Consider the following 12,017-nt stretch of genomic DNA (forward strand, 5'->3'; position numbering starts at 1 on the left):
TTTAATTTAAGAATGTTTAGCTTAACTAGCTAACGGTATCTACCTGCTGCCATCAGAGCAAGTGTAATTGCTGCATTCATGCGCTCCTCAGATGCTCTCATTTCCCGAGTTGTGCTTTTAAGTCGTAATGTAAAAACAACATGGACACTCGCGTTACTACAAAGATGTGTTGGATTTGTATTATTAGAACTTTCCGACTTGCTTTCATTAATTTTCTTAGTCTGGAAATTATTTTTTGGAAATTAACGTCCGTTTAGGAGAACCAGAGAACAAATATTTCAATCGATCACTCAAGCATTTAAGTGGCACCGTAATGAGGCACCGAAATCTGCGTTCTGTTTCGGTTCTAGTACATACAGGTTACATAGGTACCGGTACCATATTGGGTGCCACCGGGATTCAGTACCCAACCCTAGTTCAGACAGCACAACAGTTGTGTCATACATAAATCACCAGGGCGGAGTACGTTCAATATCCCTACACAGGATGGCCCGGGATCTCCTGTTATGGGCACATGTTCGAGGGGTGTCCCTGAGGGCTGTACACTTGCCGGGAGAGGACAACGTAGCAGTCAACCTCTTGTCAAGGGGGGTCCCAGGCCAGGAGAATGGCGACCTCACCCAGCAGTGTTACAGGCCATTTGGCTTCGTTTCGGGAAGGCCAAAGTAGATATTTTTGCCACACAGGAAACCACACACTGTCCCCTGTGGTATTCAATGGTGGACCCCAGGGAGCCCCTAGGGGTGGATGCTCTGGCAAATGAATGGCCCCCAGTACTCTTGTATGCATTTCCTCCTTTCCCACTTCTGCCTGCAGTCTTAGCCAAGGTGAGAATTTTGAATGCCAAAGTCCTGCTGTCCCTTTGCTGGGAGGGTCACCATGGTGTCTCCCAGTCAGAAAGGACATGCTGTCTCAGGCCCAGGGTCAGATCTCCCACCCAAATCCAGGGAAGTACGGGTTACACATCTGGCCACTAGACGGGAGTCAGCCAGAAATGTTGCAGAAGCAGTTCTAACCACTTTGCAGGCAGTCAAAGCCCAGTCTACAAGGCGGCTTTATGCTTCTAGATGGGAGAGGTTTTCTAGATGGTGTCAGTCCATGGAGATAGACCCATTTTATGTGAAGTGGATTCAATCCTGTCATTTCTCCAATTCCTGCTGGAGACTGGAGTAACAGAATCAACCTTGAGAGGGTGTGTAGCTGCTATATCTGATCATCATGAAGGCTATGGAGTTTACACAGTTGGGTTTAAACCTCTTGTCAGGCGTTATCTGAAGGGCGCTCGCAGACTGTGTCCATCTCGAGCTTGGCTAATTCCCTCATGGGATCTGGAAGATTTCTTGAAAGCTCTGACAGAACCTCCTTTTGAACCGTTACATGAAATAGGGATGGAATTTCTCACATTGAAGACTGCATTTATTTTGTCTTTTTATTCAGTTATAGAAAAAGGCACATCTATTTTACTTCTTCCAAACCCCTCATTTCTGCCAAAAGTTCTGCCCCGTTCCTTTGTTTCCAGGCCCTTGGTGCTAGAACCTTTCCATCCACCTCCTTACAATTCAGCGGAATCACCCAGACGGCATCTAATCTGTCCAGTCAGGGCACTGAGAAGATACATTTATGGACACAACAGATAAGGCATACCGATCAGCTGTTTGTCTTTTATGGAGACTCTGTGCAAGGCCAGGCGGTGTCCAAGCAGAGGCTGGCAAAATGGGTGGTCAGGATGATAGAGCTAGCCTATCACAGCGCAGGGATGCCTCCTCCAAATGGAGTGGTGGCCCACTCTACAAGAGGAGTGGCTGCCTCCTGGGCATTGGTTAGAGGGGCTTCTCTGGAGGATGTGTGTGCAGCAGCTGGTTGGTCATCATCTATGACATTTGCCAAATTTTAATTCTAATTCAATTCTGGATGTTGCTACGACAGTCTTATCAACTGTCCTACTAACAGTGGAACAGACATGATCTGATGAACCCGCTGATTCAACTGTAAATGACAGGAAAACTAATAAATGTTATGTTAGCATGAATTGGTTTCCTTGGGTTTATTGCCCCGCTTGGGTTTTTCTCCCCTCCTGACCTTATCTGGTACACAGTTGACCCATACTGTGGCATGTTGACTGAGATTAAATAGAACGAGGGGTTACGTAGGTAACCTAGTGCTGTGAATGAAGTCAACAAACCACATGGCGTGGTCACTCGGGGTGCACTTGACACTAGTCAGCAAAAGAGAATGTGCCAGCTACTTCGTACCTGTATTTATAGAACGTGATTGCAAGCGGGGCGTGGTTAATTTGATATACCGTCTCCTGCCATCTCATCCTTAGCGAGGCTGACCCATACTGTGGCATGTTGACTTCATTCACAGAACTAGGTTACGTACGTAGCCTCTCGTTCTAACTCAATTATTGCAAACATTTTTGACCAAACTTAACCATTTGACGTTATAACAAATTAACCATTCTTTTATATTAAATATTGAATAAATATTGAATACATTTGATTTATGCAATCACATTGCACAGTACAAAAAGAATGGGCCAAAGCATTACAATTATCAATTTGGTTTATTTTAACACAACCAACAAATAGCCATCGACAAATCGACCCTAAAATATGCCTGGCATGCTTTGAGATTGACTATTTCTTGAAAAACTGTTGCACAGTGGTTTATGTTTAACATAATCCAATGTGTAGACTTGTGGTGCTGAACTGTTAAATCGATATTTGATGCAAGACCCCCCCCCCCCCCCCCCCCCCCCCATTTATTTATGATTTAAAAATAACATTAGATTTAAAGATCAGGTTTATACAGTTTTGTAAAGCAGATCAAATCAAACATTACATCTGGCATGTTATAATGAGAAAGATAATGTGTATGGTTTGTGGATCCACAATAATTTGAAACAAAGCTTGCTTCAAAGAATTATAATTATAAAAGCTTGCTTGAATTTATATTTAAGAAATTAACTCAATAAACGGATACTTTAAATAAACAAGAAGCTGTTCATACACAGCTTTATATTCATACTTCATCTGTAAGAAATAAATAAAACTGAGAAACAAGTGCATGCGCATTAATATTAATTTAGGAATTTGGATTTTAATTGCGTTTTTGTGCTTAAATACATACAAATTATTTGCAGAGCAGCTACGCAGCTTTAAAGCTTTAACCAGCATAACATCGGATTAGATTTGTGAATCCCTACTAATGAAAATTAGACATGTGGATTGTCAAAAAGAATGTTTTTTACAAAAATAAACATTTTAGGCTATGCTCCATATTAGGATCTCTACATTCTGACATAACTTGCTAATAATGACTAATGATTTCAGTGGGTGGTCGTCACACTCTTTTAGCATTGAGCTTTTGATCTTAAATCAATAGTTCATCCAATAATCACCCTCAGGCCATCCAAGAAAAAGTTTGTTTCTTCGTCAGAAAACATATTTGGAGAAATTTAGCATTACTTCACTTGCTCACCAATGGATCATCTGCAGTGAATGGGTTCCATCAGAATGAGTCCAAACAGCTAATACAAACATCACAATAATCCACAAGTAACACACACAGCTACAGTCCATCAATTAATATCTTGTGAAGTTAAATGCTGAATGTTGGTAAGAAACAAATGCATCAAGGCATTTTGAATTAAAACTGTTGCTTCTGGGCAAAATACCTATCCATAATCCATAATAACGCTTCCTAAAAAAAAAAAGAAGTCCATCCCCTGTTGTCCTCTCACATCAAAATCCACCAACATATTTGATTAAAACGGTTCTGGGTTGTTTTCACTTGTAAATGGTGCTTAATCTGTGCATATCTCTCTCCTGATTCTGACGAGATGACTTTTTCACTGGTGAAAGCAATATTATGGAGAGATGACTTGTATTTTAGCCAGAAGCAAAAACGTCTGTGATGGATTTGACTATTACAGACAAGCAGCTTTTTACTTCACAAGACAGTCATTGATGAACTGCAGTGGATTATTGTGTTTGTATGTTGTGGATTATTGTATTTGTAAGTTTTTATCAGAAGTTTAGACTCTCATACTGACGGCACCCATTCACTGTAGAGGGTCCACTGGTGAGCAAGTGATGTAATGCTACATTTCTCCAAATCTATTCTGATGAAGAAACAAATGCATCTACATCTCGGATGGCCTGAGGGTGAGTTTCTGTAAATTTTCCTTTTTGGGTGAGCTATATCTTTAACAGTTCCAGTGTGCATTTGAAATTATACATTTAGACACAGCTCACACAGTCTAATGGCATTCAATGATCAAGTGCTACTGGAATTAATCAACATTGTGTTTATGCCGTCCATAATCAAGCAACCTTTTAAACCTGTCAATCCATTTGACAAATGACATCATCAACGAGTGTGAGGGGTGAACCGCAGACAGGCTGGATGACTAACCTTCAGAAATGTCATTCTGTCACTCAGTGTGACGGAAAACACTGTCAGGCCAATGACAATGGCATCGATAAACGGGTCGCACCTCTCACCTCTCCTTCCCCCTCGACTGTACCCCATCAGCTCATTTCCAATTCATAATATGCCAACCGATCGATGTGCGTGCGTCATGGCGCTTATGCAATTGTTTTAGTCATCAATAACAATAACAATGTTAGCATCAGTAATTGCCATATTTTAACACAGGCCATTAGATACAGGACAAGACACTTGACCTTGTGGCCATTTGCATATTTGCATAATTCATGCCTTGCTTTTAAGCAAGAAAAAAAGCCCTGCCATTTTAGTGTGGGGCGCGCTGACTTTTGACCTCAGGTCTGACGCCACTGATACATTCACCTCGATTCAGCAAAAGGGCATGATGGGACCCTGTACGCATCACAATCTACCTGCCGCTTGTCTATGGCAAATTAACAAGCCTGGCGCAATGCCCGGCATTAATTAATGAGGCCGGGCATAAACACATTGCCAAGGGCCGACAGGGATTTGCACTCAGAACGACGCAATGAAGCTTCCTGGAAGGGCTAGAAGAGTCACTGAAACTGGAGACTGCTATAAAAACACATCATGGTGAAGTCAAAGGCTGAAACGGGTATAAAAGCAGCAATATGCTTCAGGCCAGAAGTGGAATTCATACTGAGTGCCACAGTATTATAGCAATAGTTAACCAAATTTGAGTACCTGTCATCCTTTATTTATTATTTTTTCTCAGTGGTTATTTTAACTAAAACATAGCTATGAAAAGTATTTAATTATAATAAAGCTGAAATAAAATTAAATAAAATATAAATATTTGACGAAAAATGTTACAATGATGACTGAAATAAAAAAAAGTATCGGAGTACTAAAATGACTAAAACTTTAGTTTCAACTAAATTAAAGTTGCATAGAAATATAAAAGTTACTAAATCACATATCAAATTAAAACTTAAACATAATAAAATTAAATGGATACTAAAAATATAAAAATAAAAGCTAAAATATATATGAATTATAAAAGCTAAATATATGAAGAGTTTCAAAGTGCCATCTGAAAATGTATTCTAAAATTAGCATTTTTCTCAGGCTCTCATGTGTAGGTTCAGTAATTTAACTTTAATGGCAAATGAAATAACTAAGCATAAATCTAGGAGCCTGAGAAAAATGCTCATTTGAGAAGAACATTTCAGATGCATCTGAACTCTTTATATATAAATTATATAACAGTAAATAACACTAAAATAACACTAATTCACCTTTAAAATGTTCCAAACTCTGTATGACTCTCTTATTTTCTGTGGAACACAAATAGAGTTATTTTGCAGCATGTTCTGGCTGCTCTTTTCTATTCAGTGAAAGTGTTTGTGGACTGAATCAAACTATTCTTCTACAAAAGCCACAAAGTATCATTAAATGTTTTGTGCAATATATAACTTTTCTGGAATCAGAAATTGATTACAATTTAATATTGATGTCTAATCTGGTGCATAATTATTGAAATATGAAATTATTCTTTTTATGAAACTTTTTTCTCAATTTACCTTCATTGCATGCAAATGAGCAGCATGAACCTTCTTCAAAACATCTACTTCTGTACAAAACAAAAGAAAGTCACACAGGTTTAAAACGCCTTCCTGTAGCTCAAACAGTGGTGCATGGCGCTAGCAGTACCTAGTTCATGGGTTCGATTCCCAGAGAAAGCAAGACATTATGAAATGTATACTGAAAGTTGCTTTGGATAAAAGCTGCCACAAGAAACAGCTAGTAAATAAGGTTATGGATAATATACATTAATCTAAGAAAAGTTTGTGTACCTTTTGCATATACTCTTAGCATGTTGTTATATAACTGATCTGACTGAATTACACTACAGCAGACGCAAAGCATTCTTATTTTCATTCCACCATTGTTAGTTATCAAACCAAAAACCTGTGATTTTTCTTATGTTAATGGAAGAAGCAAGTAATACTCCAAAGGACCTGAACCACAGCCAAGAGATGAAACACTGCATATGTTACAAAGCAGTGTAGTGTGACAAAAAGGAGAGCTCTTAAAATGCAAAGACTAGAATTTAATCCCCTACCTTTAGATAGAACATCTTCTCATTTGATTGTGGATCTTGAACTCAGAGGAGGGTGTACAAGAACAGGGCATTTCATCTGTGCCAAACATAAAAGCCGCTTTGGAGGCCACGTAAAGCACATTTCATAATCTTTCCTCAGCTTGGCACAAAAGAGAGACTTGGAGTGTGGAGTGTGGAGTGTGTTCAAGACGGAAGACATAACAAATTACAAACCATCTTGACCGTAGATGATTTGTGTCTTGTATTGTTGCTACTGACTGAAGTAATATTAGTATAGACTACTTTTATAGTTTTTCTTAGTTCTTTTTGGAGACAAAATTACCATCCTCTCATCCATCTTCCATTAGACATCTCCTTTTCTGTTCCAGAGTAAAAAAAAAAAAAATGGCTTACAGGACTGGAAAGACATAAAGAATAGTAAATGACCAAAATGTAGTTTAAGGTGAATTAAACCTTTAATATAATTCCTGCAAAGCATTGTATTCTATTTATTTACATATTATTTATCATATTTTATTTATTAGTTTAGTTTTTTAAGGTCATTTTCAATCATTCAAATAATTTAATATGTATTTATACTATAAAAATTATGAAATAACAGAACAATAAGAGCCAGATGTTCTTCAGTTGATAGTGTTGTCTTGTTCATGATTCAAAACAAATTGCCATAAAGCTGAAATAAAATTTACTTAAAGTATTTAAATAAAAACAGACGTTTTGGGTTGGTAAGACTTTTTAAAGATGTTTTGAACAGAAATTCCTTATTTTCATCAAGGCTGCATTTGATCAAAAATAATTGTATTTTAATTAATTATAATTAATTATAATTGTAATATATATATATATATATATATATATTTTTTTTTTTTCTTTCTACCAATGTAAAAGCCTTTACCATTACTTTACCATGCATCCTTGCAACAGTGGTGTCACTTTATCTGTCATTCTACAATAATATGTGGAAATTGATAACCACTGTGTTATACCATGTAATTCTGAAACAAATACATTGCAGGATATGAATACTGTAATTCCTCACATGGATGTAGATTTTAAAATAAATAAACAAGCACATATATTTGATATCATTAACACAGCACACTATTTATGAAACAGAAGTATGTATTCAAAAATGACACAAATTTGTAATCTGGAAAATTATTTTTTGATAGTATGTGTAGGTATGCAGCTTCTAAATGCTCATCAAAATGATAAAAAAAAGAACAATCATCAGAGTTCTGTCTTTTTTCAGGGGTCACTTTAACCTCTTCAGCCAGAGGTTCCTCTGGCATTGCTCTTTTTTCATAAAGCGCTCTTATAAGAGTTGAGGTGACTGTGACCTGCCGCCATTCTTCCAATAATGGCCCCAGATCCCTGAAGCGGTCAAAAGTCTGTCTCTATTACACTCAAAACACCCAACCTGACCCGCCATCACTCTTCTTTCATCCCAGATCTGCGATATGAAATAAATTAATCATTGTCATTCTCATTCTTTATTCACACTCAGCACAGTGCCAAATCTAGACTATTTTAAGAATTTCTTTTATCACAGTTGTAAGACTTTTTGAGACAGTAATATTAAGAAGATGTCATCTTAGATTTGTTATTTTCTTTGACTGGGGAAAAAAAAAAAGTACATAGGAAAACCATAAAGACTCATATTGCCATGACAATCTGCTAGAGCTGCCATAACACTCCTCTGTCAATAAATCACCGCCTTGGAATTATAAGGTTCTATCTGCATTCTGAGCAGTTTTGAGATATTGAGATTTAAAGTTTTTGCCTTCCACAGACTTCTGTAGATAGAGCCATTTTTGTTCTCTAAAAAAAGGCCCAAAATGTACACCGCTTACAAAAGAAGCCTCACATAATGTAAATAAGTTGTCACAGAATAAGAATGTGAATATCTCAATTTTGATAAAAATGTCAGATAGAACCCTATAATTCCAAGGCGTCGATTAATGTAGGCTTTTTGGCATTGATTTTAGTTGTACGAGGACAAAAACAAAAAACTGAATATGAACTTTCTGGATTTACTTTGGAGAAGATAAATTATAAATAAAGATGCACATTATCAGCAAGCATTTTAATAAAGGAAAATTAATCAAATTATATTTAATGAAACTGATCTGGAGAGCAGGATGCTCTCATGTGAACAGAGCTGGAGAGCTAGCATGCTATAAATTGCATTATATCTTATAGGAATAAATGGAAAAGTTCAACTAAAAATGAAAATTCTGTGAAAATGAAATGAGTCAGATTTGAGTCAAACTAGCTAATTAAGTTCACAAAATCAATTTGAATGATTCATTCAAGAATCATTCTTATATGGTTCTTGAGTTCAACTCACAATTTAAGTCTTACAGTTTCATAATTCCCAAAAAAGCCTCCTGAAATGATGTTTTTGTGCAGTTTGACAAAAGAATAACAGTCCAAGGTACCTTTCCAATCTGAGACACAATGAAATTCCACTCTATTACTGAAAACTAATTCACAATCATCCTAAATGATTCATTACTTTCATAATGTGCTCTAGGTACTTAGAGTGTGTTTTCTTACAGCACGCTCCTAACGGCACGTTACGTTTCAGATTCATTCACACCTCACGCTGCCTTTCTCTCCTTTGTCTCTCACTTCCATTTATTTTTCACACCTAGAGGTAAATAGATTTGAAAGCTATTTCTTCTCCTCCCTCACACAGCCAATCCTCTCATCACTCTAGCCTGGACAAATAGATGACTGAAGTTCACTCAGCGCCGGCATAACTCCTTGTACCCACAGAGAAACACCTCCAGACCTCTCTGTCCCACCAGCCCCCGCTAAAATCTGCCATTTTAGTTTCACGCCGCCCAAATTTTACAGAGAGGCGGCAGCACAATGATAACTTGATTTAGCCCTCAAATATCCTCCCAACAGATTGTTTCAGCCACTTGGGAGAGATGAGAGTTGTGTCAACTGAGCCATTCAGTGTCTGCCCTGAGAGACCAGCTGAGAGCCATGCCATTAACCCCCTCTCTCGCTGTGAAATGGTTTTGAACCTGCCTTTCTGAGGTGAGACGGAAAGCGGGAATGCTGGGTAGAAGTGTCACATATCCCTCTCAGCGGCGAAGAGAGACTTGAATGTGAGCACGAGCTGTTTAAAGAGCGGCCGAGAGGGGCCATCTCCAAAGATCCAAAAATCAATGTGCTTTGAAAGGGGTTGCTTTTTTTCCTCCCTCCACCACTGTATGTCTCCAGCTGAAAGACAGCAGAACGTGTGTAAACACAATAAATTAGCTCTTCAGTTTGATGGGAATAATCTTGTGGCTGGTATTTAAATGGTGAACTAACTGACTGTACAGGCCATAAAAAAAAAAAAAACTGTTAGGCTAGAAAATGGAAATCATGTAAGCTGACTGTATGAAGAAAGTCAAAGAAAAAAAAAAAACATTGAGCAGATCAAATTACATTGGGTTACTATAAAAACATTTAAAGATGCAAATACAATTTAAAAAATATATTTAACAGCCATTTTCTGTAATGATTTGTTATATATACGCTCAATAATACTAAATTTTTCCTTTCACTCAAATAAAGGCATTAATTTAGATGTTACTACTGCTGGACAAAAAAAACACATTTTGGGTTAAATGACTAAGCATTTTTATAGTGTGCGTGCTAAAATATGTGTGCTAAAACTCTTAAAAACTTATCAGGACATTTCTAACCTGGCAAGAGATGCACAGAACATGTGGTGACCTCTTGCTAAATGCTCTTTTGAATAATTAACCAAATAAAAAGTTTTGGCACTGACATCTGTTCACAGCAAAGCTCCAAAAGTGTAAACAGTTTGTGACAGCGTGTCACATTCTCTGCATGTTTAACAACCACTGCGTCTGCATTGTGGAGTAAATTGTCATTGACAGGCTAATATAAAATCCCAGTGCTGAATCACTGGTACATCAGTCAGATGGCAGGGAAATACATTTACAGCAACTGATATCAGGCTTGTCATTCTTGTTTAATATTGTAAATTATTCAGTGATTGGTCACTGGTGCAATGTATTAAGATCGCTGCAGATCGGAGTCCAAATTTAATGAGCCAATGGGAGGTTTTGCAAGTTAATCAGATACAATTTCAGACCACTAATTAAGGAGAAAAATTATTAACGCCCCTCTCCCATAGGAAAACGGGGTTCAGGAGTACACTTTTTTTTACAGCATTATTAATTACGCAGACTGAATGAATCTTCTGGAGCTTTTTTATGTCAAGCATAGCCTGACCAAGGAAATAATTGTTTTGATCTGCACCACTGCATTCATATATCACCCAAGGAGACACAAAACACACAAATACACACACTCACACCGCCTCTTATTATGTGTATGTGTCAATTCATCCCACAGAGTAACAAAAGTGAGAGAGAGAGAGAGAGGTCAACCGATTAATCGTGATTAATCGCATCCAAAATAAACATTTTTGTTAACAAAATATATGTGTGTACTGTGTATATTTATTATGTATATATAAATACACACATATACAATATATATTTATATTCATATTTATATTATACATATTTTTTTATATATAAACAACACATTTTTTCTTAAATATATACATGCATGTGTGTGTATTTATATTATATTGTTCCTTTGTCATCAGCCAGTCTGTGTCATTATGATGCCATTTCTTTATTCCGCTTATTATGGTTAAAATTCATTTAATTATTAATTTAACATTTTGTAACGTTTTCTTATTGTTGTTATAAAGGGTTAGTTCACCCAAAAACTATGTTTTACTCACCCTCAAGGCATCCTAGGTGTATATGACTTTCTTCTTTCAGACGAATCCAATCAGAGTTACAGTATATATACATACGTCCTACGTCATCCGCTCTGAACAGCTTGCACATATAACAGTTAGTGGAAGTGAGAGAAAAATGTTTATCACATTTTAAATATGGATATTTTTCTTACAAAAACGCATCGATCCGCTACAGGAGACCTTTATTTACCCCCCGGAGCCATGTGAGACACGTTTTATTATGGATGGATGCGCTTTATTTGACTACTTTTAGACTGAAAAAAAACCGCCCACTGTCATTATAGAGCTTGGAAGAGCAAGGACAGTTTTTAATATTGCTCCGATTGGATTCGTCTAAAAGTCATATACACCTAGGATGCCTTGCGGGTGAGTAAAACATGGGCTAATTTTCATTTTTGGGTGAACTAACTCTTTAAAGTTCATACCTATAGTTCAGTGGCCTGTTGGATGAAGCTAGCTGAACAAACTCTCAGTTACAGAGTAGGTTTAGAGTTGATAAAACCCAATATATCCAACCTGGTTTAGATCAGTTCAGCGAGCTCACAAATCTTGATATAAATGTTCTCTGTCAACCTAGAGTTTGATTGAGAGTTTGTGATTGACTTTGAACATTGAGTCTGCACAATTCACTTCTCTGCTGAAGATTAAGAGATGTTGTTATTAAAAATATAC

The 12,017-nt window shown here is 37.1% G+C and overlaps 1 pseudogene; it reads left to right on the forward strand.

Annotated features, from left to right (window-relative positions):
• Positions 1-1,713: 1,713 nt before the first annotated feature.
• Positions 1,714-12,017, forward strand: part of LOC107581636 (uncharacterized) — a 73,266-nt pseudogene continuing 62,962 nt past the window's right edge.

This window comes from Sinocyclocheilus grahami, unplaced genomic scaffold (genome assembly GCF_001515645.1).
Source record: "Sinocyclocheilus grahami isolate Dianchi unplaced genomic scaffold, SAMN03320097.WGS_v1.1 scaffold3.1, whole genome shotgun sequence".
Taxonomy (NCBI): Eukaryota; Metazoa; Chordata; class Actinopteri; order Cypriniformes; family Cyprinidae; genus Sinocyclocheilus; species Sinocyclocheilus grahami.